Here is a 13,095-nt window from a genome sequence, read left to right as displayed (position 1 = left end):
TGTGTGCATGTGTGTATGTGTATGTGTATGTATATATATGTACATATGCATATATATGTACATATATATATAATCACCAGTGCACAAGGTCAAAAGAACTGCCAATCCAACTCTGTTTCGCAGTCAAATCTGCATAAATATATGCTTATTTATCACCAATATCATCTTTTTAAAGGAGAAAAATAGTCTCTTAAAAAATTTCTGTCAAAATACACAAATGTTACTGCTTATGCCCAAAGGGAGAACTATGAATTCCATTCAACAAATATTAAATATGTATCTAAATAAGTACAAGGCACTGTGCCACAGGGAACACAAAGATAAAAGAGTTGGATATATAGTTTGCTCTCAACAAGATTACAATTTAACCGCAGAATTAAACAAATACAGAAATAATTATAGAACATGATGAATTTTCATATTTATTACATTTTTAGACACAATTTAGGTCACATTTACCAAATGGTATGTTAGAATACATAAAGCTATATAGAACCATCTATCTAAATATAAAGATATGAATTGAAAGTTTCATAGCTAGATATATTATGCAGTCTATACCACCTTTGCAGAGAGTAGAAAAAGAGCCACATCAGCACCCCTAGCAAAGAGAGACCAGAGCCTTTAGGCTGGACAATCTCCATTCTCTAAGAGAGCTTTTGTACTCAAATCATATTTATCTGTTGTTCTTTAATTGTTTCAGTCATTTCCAAGTTTTCATGACCCCATATGGGGTTTTCCTGGCAAAGATACTAGAGTGGTTAGCCATTTACACCTTCAGTTCATTTTATAGATGAGGAAACTGAGACAAATATGGCTAAATTATGGATCCAGGAACACACAGCAATTAAGTTTCTGAGGCTGGATTTGAACTCAGAAAGAAGAGTCTTTCGACTTTAGATCCAGAACTCTATCCATTGCACCATATAGATGCCCCTGATATCTATATGCCTCCCCTTAAATATCTCTAATCTAGGGATATGAATATGAATTAAGAATGAGAATTATTTCCTTGATCAGTTTTGAAGTAAAGGGCATCCTTTCCTTACATCATCAGCTTAGTCCCTTCACTTGTCTGTATCAGAGATAGCAAGCAATCAGAAATAAGTAAAGTTATATAGAAAGAAATATATTAAAGAATACATAAGAGTAAATGTCTTCTTTAATTGAGAGCAAGATAAGATTCTCAATTCAAACAAGGAAAGAAAATATAATTTCACCAAGGGAAGGTTAATTCCCATGAGTCTCTATCCAGATTTTGTGTATCAAAGGATGTGATGGGGTCCAGCTCCCCTAAATACCTATGATTGTTAGGTTCCCTTCCACCATCCGAAAGTCCATACTTTGCATCTCTCTTAACCAATCTTTCCAAGGTCATCTCTCAAAATTATTTTTAACCAACTGAAGTAAATCTCTTCTTATAAAACACTTTTGCACAACATTCTCTAAGATATATCTCTGAAAGATAGATAGATAGGTAGATAGATAAATAGATAGATAGACAGAGATATCAGTTATAATCAAGAATGATATCTGTTTAAATGTGCACAGGACAGGTATTAGAGCTGTCTCAGAAAATTGCCTCAGACTTGGGTGGAAGCAGGGACAGGGTTATACATATAAAAATTAAAAAGATTTTTAAAATTAAAAAAAATAAAAATAAAAACTTTCTTTTTAAAGTCCCTTTACTTTCTTTTTAAATTTAATTACACACACACACACACACACACACACACACACACACACATAATGTCACTACTATGAATCCAACTAATACCAAATAAAACTCTAGGGTAAGATGGACCCTTGAGGTGAAGGAAACCACTATGCTCCCACATAACAACTTCAAGAAAAACTTATAATTCACACCAGACCAAACAATGATCAAGAAATGCAATGAAAAAATAAATACGTAATTTTTTTCACCTCAGAATTGAGCAAAAAGTTAGACAGAGCCCTAAGGGCAAAAGGAAAGAGTGCCAACATCAAAACTAATGCTAACTAAGACAAATTACATAGTAGCCTCTCAGTACCATCAGAGCTATTTGTTCCCTGCAGGGATCTCTATCCAAAAGCAGAAAAGCAGGATATTTCCCCATCCCTAGCAAGAAAACTCCAGGAATGTCAGAATGCCTCAAGGTGAGAAACTTGAAAGCCCATTGTGAGCAGCTAGGATCAGTATGAGTGTGGTAATGCTGAGTCTGTAAATGTCAAAGTACCCAGGGACTTCAAGGTTACCAACACTCTGTTCTGAGATGCCAAAGAGTGGTCTAAAGATCTGACATTCTGAAATTCAAAGATCCAAGAAGGGTCAGGGGAGAGAAAAGAGGAATGGGTAGAGGAACAAAGGTGACCCTGGTCAAAACCAAAGAGGACCAACTACACCACCCAGAACAATAGCAAAAGATTAAGCATGTTCCTAGCCCAAATTCCCACTTTGAGAATTAAAGCTGTAGAAACAAGTAAATGAAAGGTATCAATAAACTTATGTGTATATGTATATAAAACAGATCTAAAGATCTAAAGAATAATTCTATAACTTTTTTCCTATAATTACAATAATACCCAGGAGAAATGAAGCATGAAATTTAAAAAAAAAAATTTCTGGAGGAAAAAATTGGAAGGAGAGGTTAGAAGAAAAAAATGTTATCTGTTGGAATCTTTACAAACTGCTAACTCATTAGAGTTGATGTTTTGGGCCAGAACCTGAAACAAGGTACTAAGTAGAACTAATTGATACAATGCTTGTGTTCACACCTTTACTCACTGGAGTTCACACATTTGGGAGATTTCAGGGTTTAGTATGAGATATCTGAATTCACACCTCCCTTGAAGCTCTTAGGGCCAGAGGAGAGCACTATGGGAGAAAACCCATAATCCCATTCTTTCAGAAGAGTCATATATACCGTGTTTCCCCAATAATAAGATCTATCCCGAAAATAAGCCCTCCCCTTACTGTGTAAGATTCCTCTAAAATAAACCCTCCCCCAAAAATAAGCCTATTGAGATTGCTACTGTAGTGAAGGTGATCCCCTGTGCTACACGCTACATTACGGTACTCTCTATATGCACCGTCCTCCCTCTCCCGCTCTCCCTCCTGCCCCCCCCCCCCCCCCCCGTGAAATGCAAACTGCGCTCCAAGGTGCATCCAATCAGAGCTGTAGCAGTGAGCGCGTCATCCTGTTCTTCCCCAGTGATTTGCTTGCTGGTGCCATTGAGAGCAGTGCCATGAAGGAGAGCTGAGGCAGGACAACATAAAAACCTGGTATGTAAGTGGCAGTGAGGGGGATGATGGAGGATAAAAGAACTCAGGGGGCAGGATGGAGGATAAAAGAAGAACTCAGCCAGCACTCACCACACTAAAGAAATGAAGAACTTCCTTGCAGAGAGAATAGATCAAGTAATGATTCCTGCAGGAATGACTGCCTATCTCCAGACCCTTGATATTGCAATAAACAAGCCATTCAAGGACCATTTGCGCATGGAAGTCAATGACTACATTGAAAATAGAATGGAAAGAAATCAGTGTGGAAACTTTGTGAAGCCCTGTCTGCAAGAAGTCGTGACTTGGGTGAAGAAGTCATGGGATAAAATTACTGACAGCTGTGTCGCCAAGGCACTACGAGCAGGTTACCTGGACAAGACATGTTCGTTTAAAGAGAGCTATATTGCTGGACATGACAGATTGGGTCCACTTCTTCTGAAGGAAATAGAGGTGCAAGACATCCAGGATGGATTTCAGGGTATGGACACTTATGACGATGTTGTTGAAGAAGATGACATGATCATTATTGAATAAAGGTACTTTTTTTTTGTTCACATTTACCTGTTTATTAAAATTGCTGTCAATGTTCATTAAAATAAGCCCTCCCCTGAAAATAAGCCCTCTGGGGTTTTTCTGTCCAAAAAAAATAATAAGACAATGTCTTAATATCGGGGAAACACGGTAAGCCCAGTCGAGAGAATTCAACTGAATTACATGGAGAGTGGAGCTGAATTGGAGGTTGAAGAAAGCAGAGGCAGAAGCAAAGGACAAAGCTGCAAGAACTCAGAACCAAGCAGAGAGATAGGTCTCTAAGCTAACCCGGCTATATTGGAGACAATAAAAGATCTGAACTTTTGTCACCTGGCTGCATTTTGGGTGATTATTATTCTTAACTGATACTAAGACTGCCTCCAGAAAACCTCCCCCAAGGAACCTGCTCTCACCCAGAGAGAACCATTATTTTAAAGAAGAACAAAATCACCACATTTTGGCACCCTGAACCTGGGACTGACAAAATCCTGATTCCAGTGGAAAAGCCTCTGATCCTGATCCAGTGGAAAAGACTCCTCGACCTAGAAATTAGGATGAGTACAACAAAGAAATTTTGTTAAAAGAGTTAAAGTACAACTTCAGCTAAGATGGGACAGATGTTTAGAAAACAGCCTTCTGTTTCTGCTTTCTTCAGCCTCCAGCCAGCACAAAGATGGAATGAATCTCTTGTCTCCTTCACTTGGGGCTTGGCTAGCTTTCTGGCGAGTCTTTCAGACCAGCTTGGTCTCAGTGGGGGAAGTGCAGGAGCCTAGCCACCACAGTAGTGTGAGATGAAGATGAATCTGGTTGCGCCTCCGAGAGAGTGCTTCTCCTCAACTGAACTGATGCTCCCTTCTCAATCTTCAGCTGGACTCTGTCAGAGAGCCTCTGTCTGTTTTCTTATATATGAGAGAGAGGAATTGTTGGATACAAGAGAGAGGGATTATGGGTTTCTCCCATAGTGCTCTCTGGCCCTAAGAGCTTCAAGGAAGGTGTGAATTTGGATATCTCATACTAAACCCTGAAATCTCCCAAACATGTGAATTCCAATGAGTAAAGGTGTGAACACAAGCATTGTATCAATTACATTGAGTTAACACTAGGATTCTAACATTTCCCTTGTATCACCTTGTTTCAAGTTGAGTTAACACTAGGATTCCAACAGTTATCCTTGATTTCTTGAATCTTAAAAAAAAATTCCTTGAAAACTACAACAGGAAAAAAAAAAAAGAAACCAGGCATTGACCCACACTTAACACTGTACACCAATATAAGATCAAAATGGGTTCATGACCTAGGCATAAAGAATGAGATTATAAATAAATTGGAAGAGTATAGGATAGCTTACCTCTCAGATCTGTGGAAGAGGGAGGAATTTATGACCAAAGAAGAACTAGAGATCACTATTGACCACAAAATAGAAAATTTTGATTATATCAAATTGAAAAGTTTTTGTACAAACAAAACAAATGCAGACAAAATTAGAAGGAAAACAATAAACTGGGAAAACATTTTTTACAATCAAAGGATCTGATAAAGGCCTCATTTCCAAAATATATAGAGAATTGACTCTAATTTATAAGAAATCAAACCATTCTCCAATTGATAAATGGTCAAAGGATATGAACAGACAATTCTCAGACGAAGAAATTGAAACTATTTATAGACATATGAAAATATGCTGCAAATCATTATTAATCAGAGAAATGCAAATTAAGACAACTCTGAGATACCACTACACACCTGTCAGATTGGCTAGGGTGACAGGGAAAGATAATGTGGAATGTTGGAGGGGATGTGGGAAAACAGGGACACTGATACATTGTTGGTGGAATTGTGAACACATCCAGCCATTCTGGAGAGCAATTTGGAACTATGCTCAAAAAGTTATCAAACTGTGCATACCCTTTGATCCAGCAGTGTTTCTACTGGGCTTATACCCCAAAGAGATACTAAAGAAGGGAAAGGGACCTGTATGTGCCAAAATGTTTGTGGCAGCCCTGTTTGTAGTGGCTAGAAGTTGGAAAATGAATGGATGCCCATCAATTGGATAATGGCTGAGTAAATTGTGGTATATGAACATTATAGAATATTATTGTTCTGTAAGGAATGACCAGCAGGATGAATACAGAGAGGACTGGCGAGACTTACATGAACTGATGCTAAGTGAAATGAGCAGAACCAGGAGATCATTATATACCTCAACAATGCTACTGTTTGAAGATGTATTCTGATGGAAGTGGATCTCTTCGATAAAGAGAGCTAATTCAGTTTCAATTGATTGGGAGATGAATATAAACTGCTTGCATTATTGTTTTTCTTCCCAGATTATTTATACCTTCTGAATTCAATTCTCCCTGTGCAACAAGAAAACTGTTCGGTTCTGTACACGTATATTGTATCCAGAATATACTGTAACCTATTCAACATGTAAAGGATTGCTTGCCATGTGGGGGAGGGGGTAAAAGGAGGGAGGAGAAAAATCGGAACAGAAATGAATGCAAGGGATAATGTTGTAAAAATTACCCTGGCATGAGTTCTATCAATAAAAAGTTATTTAAAAAAAAGAAGTAACTCCATAAGATAGCACAAAATATTGGAATCAAATCCAAAAATTTTAATACTATGTGGGGGGGAGGGGAAGTTATCTGGTAGCAAAAAAAAAAAGTTGATCTAGAAAAGAGTTCAGGAAAGATTATTCCAGAAACATTGGTGTTCTTAAAATCATAATTAAAAAAAAATAACACCCTGGACATGAAAACAACCAGATATTTGGAGAGCAAAATGAAAATAGAAGAATCCACCAATCACTTCCTGAAAGAAATCCAGAAAGAGAAACCACAAAAAATCACAGCCAAAATCAGAGCTTCTATATCAAAGAAAAAAATACCACAAACATCCAGAAAGAAACTGTTCAACATCACAGTCAAGATCCTGTATGAGCTAGCAGTTTCAGCTATAAATGAGAGATTTTTGGACCGCCAAAATGCAGAGACAAGTTTACATCCATGAATAATTGCGTATAATCCTCCAAGATAAAAATAAATAGAATTTTACTAGAATAAAAAACTTTTAAACATGATAAAAAGAAGAGAGCAATCTGAAATGTAAACATAAAAGTAAAGGGAAAACTAAAAAATATAAATTTATTTGAATGATTGAAAGGAGATATGTGGGGATGTAGTGCTAAAATTACAAAAGGAAGAGGCAAAAACAATTTTCTTTCTGAATCTTAATGTCTCCAATGATACAGAATACCTAACCTTTATAGCTCAGACTATGTGCCAAATATTTTACTATTACTCTCTCATTGTATCTTCACAACAACCTTAGGAGATTATTATTATTATTGTTGTTATTATCCTCATTTTGCAAATGAGGAAAGTGACACAAACAGAGATTAAGTGACTTGAACAATTTACTCAGCTGTAAGCAGCATGTTTTCCTGACTTCAGGTCTAGTGCTCTATCTACTGTGATTATTTAGTTGCCTAAGGTATTGAATTATTGTTTATTGGTTGTTCAATAAGTTGCTGATATGCATCAATAGAGGAATTTTCCATACCTACAGTTTCCTACATTGATGGAATCATAAATCTGGATCAAAAAATAAAAAATAAAAACCATGTTTGATCATTTTCAGTCACATCTGATTCTTCAGGACTCCATTTGGGTTTTCTGGGCAAAGACACAGGAGTGATTTACCATTTCCTTCTCATTTTACTGATAGGGAAACTGAGGCAAAAAAGGTTAAATTATTTGCCCAGAGTCACACAGCTAATAAATGTCTGAAGCTGGATTTGAACTTAGATCTCCTTGATTCTAGAACTGACAATCTATTCTCTGTGCCACCTTAGCCATTTTCCCCCAAAAAAAAGGTATTCTCTTCTAAATTAAAAACTCAATGAGGAGCTTTGTGCTGAATTTGTTTTTATATACCTAGTGCAAAGAACAAGTCCCTAAAAATAATAAATGTTTAATAAAATTTTAAAGTTAGAAGACTATTGAGGATATTAAATAAGAAAAACAGTGAACCTGGTGTAGGCTGGTTCTCTTCTGAGGCTTTTAAATGAGGGGAGGAAGGAGGGTAAAAGGAAAAATGCACTAGTGTAAAAAGGAGGGGTGATGGAGTAAAACTCGTTATTATTCAGTGTTCATGTGTGTGAGAACATTTTGTATGTATATTTGTATACATGTGTATGTGTATATGTAAAAAAAATTATATGTATATGTATGTATATACATAAAGGAAGAAACAGAATCAGGAAGCAGTAGTGAATATCAGAATTATTCAAAATAGTCAAAGGAAGGTTGAACTTACCATTTGATAAGCAAATATATGACTCTCAACCAAGAGATAAAATAGAGACAGAGAATATGTTAAGAAGGTAGATGATCCTGAGGAAGGGACAGTTACAAACAAAGCAAACTTTCTGAGCCTGAAGAAAGGACTACAAAGAAAAGAACCAGAATTTATGAGGTTACCCATCAGTTGGGAAATGGATATAATATGGAATAGTAACATACTACTAACTTTTATGTTTCTGTAATAACTACAATAGTAGTAATTACAGAAAATCCTGGATAATATGAACTGGTACAGAGTAAAGTGAGCAGAACTTTCTTCTGAGAAGAAATCTTACTATATGAAGTGGGAGCAGCCTCTTTCTTTTGACTATATAGGTGCTAATATTCACATCTTTAATCTGTCACTAAAAACAATGGTAGTTTCACAGGTGGAGTTCTTCTCTATTCATATTATGGGTACCATAAAGAAAATTGGAAAGGAAAGCAACACTTTTGGTCCTTAAACCCCTGAAGTTCCAGTAAATGGTCTTTGAGTTTTGGTCTGATTTCTTTGTCCCTTTCAGTTCTAGGTGGGAACTCAAGACATGGATGCCTTGGAACCAGGATCTCAGGCCAGTTATTGCAACTAGCCTAGCTGGGAAATCCTGGAAAAGCTAGTGTACTGGGAGTCAAGTCAAAAGCATTTTGGGACTTGAATCTTGGTGAGACCAATGCTATATTGAGCTGAAATCATTTGTGAACTTTCCCCAAAACTAAAAGGGTAGAAGATTGACTAATCTCTGAGGTAGTTAGGGAATGATGACATTTGACCTTACTATAACTTTGATATAAATATTCCTTTGTAAAAGTGGTTAAAAGATCCCCTAAAATTGGGGAGAATTAATAGGTAAGGACTTGAACTCAAAAGAGGGACCCCACATCTGCCAAGGGTATCAAAGTACCCTAGGTTAAGAGATGGAAATGTAACATGTTGGGTGTTTTGTTTGTTTGTTTATAGCAAATAGTATGAAACAGAGATTCAGTCTTTCACATATAATCCTTTTTTGTGGCCTGCTATTTATATGGAAATGTTCTTTCTTGTTTAAGTTCAGGGAAAAAAATAATTCTACTAAATACGTTGTTTCTTGTACATGTATATGTTCCCACTATCATTTACAAATGCACCTAGCACTAGGATAAACATTTACTGTGCACTTTACATTATCCTGAGTTAATGACAAATTTTAAAACCAGTAGATAAATAATAAAATGGATACTATCCCTTCAAAATGATTTCTGATGATTATACTTCAGATCCAACTATGCTAACATCATTCAAAACATTTTCAGAACCCCATTTTTGGATTTGCCTCCAAGATTCTTTTGAATATACACAATGGTAACAAAACTTCATCTTTTGAGAGCATATTTGTTCACTGAAACAACCAACATTTTGTGAAAAATCTGTTGGGAAAGATTAAACTAGAGAATGATACTTTCAGTGAAAAATAGGAAATAACTATAAAGAAGTAAAACTGATATTTATATGGCCTATAAATTATCTATAGAGACTCCAAATAATATCCTAGGAATGCTAGGGGGAAATAACAGCATCACTAGAATATGTGTACAGTCTTCTAAGGTGACTACTTGAAAGGCCCATGCTCTCTAGAAAGTATAAATTCTCTAAGGTTAGTGAAAATTTAGTCCCATTATTCTGTAATGAGACATGATTCTTACATCTAATGAACTTACAAAGCTAACACACAAAACATTCAGGCAAACTTGCTGTATTCTGTGGAGCTGATTAGATGCAATAATCATTGAGAAAGGGTGAGGTTAATATGAATAAGCTGGAGTAGTTGGAGAAGGCTTCATGAATGAGAGAAGACTTCAATTGTGCTTTGAAAGAGTGCCAGGGTTTGGATAAACGAAGGGGAAAAGAGATCGTATCGCAAGAGAGAGCAATATGAGTAAAAACAGGCGATGGGAATAATCATGGAATTTGGAGGGAATAAAGAAGAGACATCTGACATAATAGTAAAAGTAATAGTAAAGTTACAAGGAAATACAATTAGATAGGAAAGGTACAATATTATGAAGGGTCTTGAAATCCAGCCAAAGGGGATTAGAGGTTATACAGGAATCAATAATGGCCTACTGAGATACTAGAGTTTTCTGATGACTGTATTTTAGAAGTATTATTCTACCAGCAGTATGTGGGATAGATTAGGGGAGGGAAAGTCCATGGGAAAAGGTTTTAGTATCATAGTATCTATAAAGCATAAACTGTACATTTATTTTCCAGTACATAGAGTTTGTATCCTTGCTTTTCTAATCCCCTCTGTTACTAATAGCACGCTATAAACATGGAACAGAGCAAATCTAATTGACCTGTAACTTTTGTTGCATTACCAAGTAAGTACTGTGCCATTTGACTATGCCTGTGTTAGAGCCCTCCACATTACTAATTTAAGGATCACTAAATAGTTCACATTAGCTTCACAGTAACCTATACCAATTATCTTCCACTCAGGAGACCCATTCTGGATGCCCGTGCAGATGTCATTGTTTTCAGTGGAACATCTTGGCTTCTTGAAACTTCAGGGATGCTACAGGGAAAACTGGACAGTAAGCCAGGATTTCTGGGTTCTATTCTTGGCTCTGCCACCAAATAGCCTAATGAACTTGGACAAATGACAATCTGTGTTTGTTTGGAAGCCCCTCTATTAAAATCAGAACAATATAGAGAGGAGTTCCATGGGCCCTGCAAAAAAAAAGAATGACATGCAAACTCATGAAAAACTCCATATTTTTAAAAATAAAATAGCATTATAGTCTAAGAAAAAAGAAAAGAAAAATGATAATCTTTCTGGACCTCTGTTTCCTTTTGTGAAAAATTATGGAGTTAGACTCAATTATCCAATGATTGCTACCTTCGAAAATTCAGTGGTTTATGCCTCCACATTTATATTTATCCTGGAAACCTAAAGGATATGCAGACTTCATGTGCAACATGGGGGTGGGGGTGGGGGAGCATTGTATATTGCAAAGCATGGGTATCTTGTTAAATTGACATGAATAAACTTTATTCAAATCTCCTTATGAACACAATCCTCTTCTCTGTATATGAAATTCAACTATTTACCAAATAATACTCAACCAATCTTTTTTCAATTTGATCCATGTGCCAATTCATAAGATATCAGTCAAATACAAAATCAATATGAAAGAGAAATAGAGAGAAAGGAGGAGACAGAGATAAATCTGACTACAAATCTGTGTGTGTGTGTGTGTGCGTGTGTGTGTGTGTGTGTGTGTGTGTGTGTGTATTTGAGTCTGTGTCTGGCTGTCTGTCTCTCATTCTCCCTCCCTCCTCTCTCTTTCTCTCTCTCACACACATAGACAAACTTTTCCTCTTTCTTTCTCTCCCTCTTCCTTCTTCCTTTCTTCCTTTCTTCCCTCTCTCCTTCTCTCTCTCTCTCTCTGTCTCTCTCTCTCTGTCTCTGTCTCTCTGTCTCTCTCTCTCTCTCTGTCTCTCTCTCTCTCTCTCTCTGTCTCTCTCTCTCTCTCTCTCTTTCTCTCTCTCTTTCTGTCTGATTCTCCCTCCCCCTCCTCTTTCTTACACACTCACTCCCCACCTTCTCTTTCTCTCCCTTTGTCTCTTTCTGTCTGTCTCTTTTTTTGTCAGAGTCAGATGATATGGATTCAAATTCTTACTCTCCATTTTAAATCTTTGTTTGACTAAGCAAATCACTTAACACCTTTAGGCCTCAATTTCCCTGTCTGTAACATTAGATGTTTAGAGTAAATGATCTGTTAGACTCTTCTATGATTCTAAGAAAGGGGATCTAGTCCACATTTTGAGTTTAGAGCTGCTCTTCTCAAATCAGCAGCTACAACTCAAACATAAAACAAACACTTTTAGAGAAAGATTATCTCTGTCACGGATGAAAAGGCCCTTTTTCTGTCTCACTACAATTCATTCACTAGTTTATGGGCCTAGCATCATCCAAGGAATATAAATTTTCAGAGCAAGCCTGACTGATGGCTTTGGAATTTAAAGCTCTGACTTAGTTGACAAATAAGAAAAGTCATAGTAACTGGACCATATTCCTATGATTATAGAGTGGTAGATACCAAAAGTCTTCCTCCATAAAATCGCCAACTGCTCAGACTTTTCACTTTTGACATATGCCTCTTCTTTGGATTAAACAGGGCCTGTCTCATGCTTTTTCTATTTCCTAAGTTAAACTGATTCCCATTTGGTGAGCTCTTCCATCCTTTATTTTCCACCAGTTCTTTCATAAACGAGGTATCCCAACTAGAGGGAAATAAATAGACTACAGAATCACTGAATTTGTCTGCCTCATATTTTAAATCATGGTCTATGGAGCAGATATGCTTGACGTGCAAGTAAATTGCCTTCTAGGTAAAGCAATACAAATGTAATGCATTCAAGGAAGTTTTTGACATGAAGGGCTGTGATTTGACAGCCAGCATTTTTGTTTGGAAGAGAAGGGTCAGTAGCTTCATTAGTCCAGAAAATCACAGTGAAAATAAAGTAACAAAATAAGTGCTAAAGAGTTATACTTCTTAAAGAAGGCCATGATGAGGAAAGCCTCCTATTTCCCTATAGCTCAGTGTAAAAATAGTCCCTGTCAAAGTTTTTTGTAGGTAACCCTAAGAAAGCTTGAGAAAATGACCTTGTAGTAATTGTTCACTTTTTCAAGGCAGTTTCAGGTTTGTAGAGTATTCTCTTCTTAACTACTCTGAAAAGTAGGCAATTCAAAGTATTACTATTTAGGTAGAACACCAGTGATTATTAGGAAGGGTATGCAGTTGACTCACTAACACTTGCTCCATTGGCCAATTTGCCTCCATGACTGATTCTTTCTGGCTCAATCTGTTAAATCCAAGGTAGACTTCAGAAGGTAACACATTGCTATTGTTGCAAAGCAAGTAAGGTCCCTCTCCTTCTTCTCAGTCAATCCCTTGCATACTCTGGGGGAC

At 36.7% G+C, this 13,095-nt stretch overlaps 1 non-coding gene across 1 annotated transcript; it reads left to right on the top strand.

The window, feature by feature from the left end:
- The first annotated feature begins 10,788 nt into the window (after positions 1-10,788).
- On the top strand, positions 10,789-10,899 carry LOC127558472 (U6 spliceosomal RNA). Its single transcript, XR_007952855.1, has one exon. It is a non-coding gene; the product is annotated as a U6 spliceosomal RNA (small nuclear RNA).
- The last annotated feature ends 2,196 nt before the right edge of the window (positions 10,900-13,095 follow it).

Source organism: Antechinus flavipes, chromosome 3 (genome assembly GCF_016432865.1).
Source record: "Antechinus flavipes isolate AdamAnt ecotype Samford, QLD, Australia chromosome 3, AdamAnt_v2, whole genome shotgun sequence".
Lineage (NCBI taxonomy): Eukaryota > Metazoa > Chordata > Mammalia > Dasyuromorphia > Dasyuridae > Antechinus > Antechinus flavipes.
The sequence above is the reverse complement of the archived record's forward strand: the minus strand, read 5'-3'. Positions and strand labels throughout refer to the sequence as shown.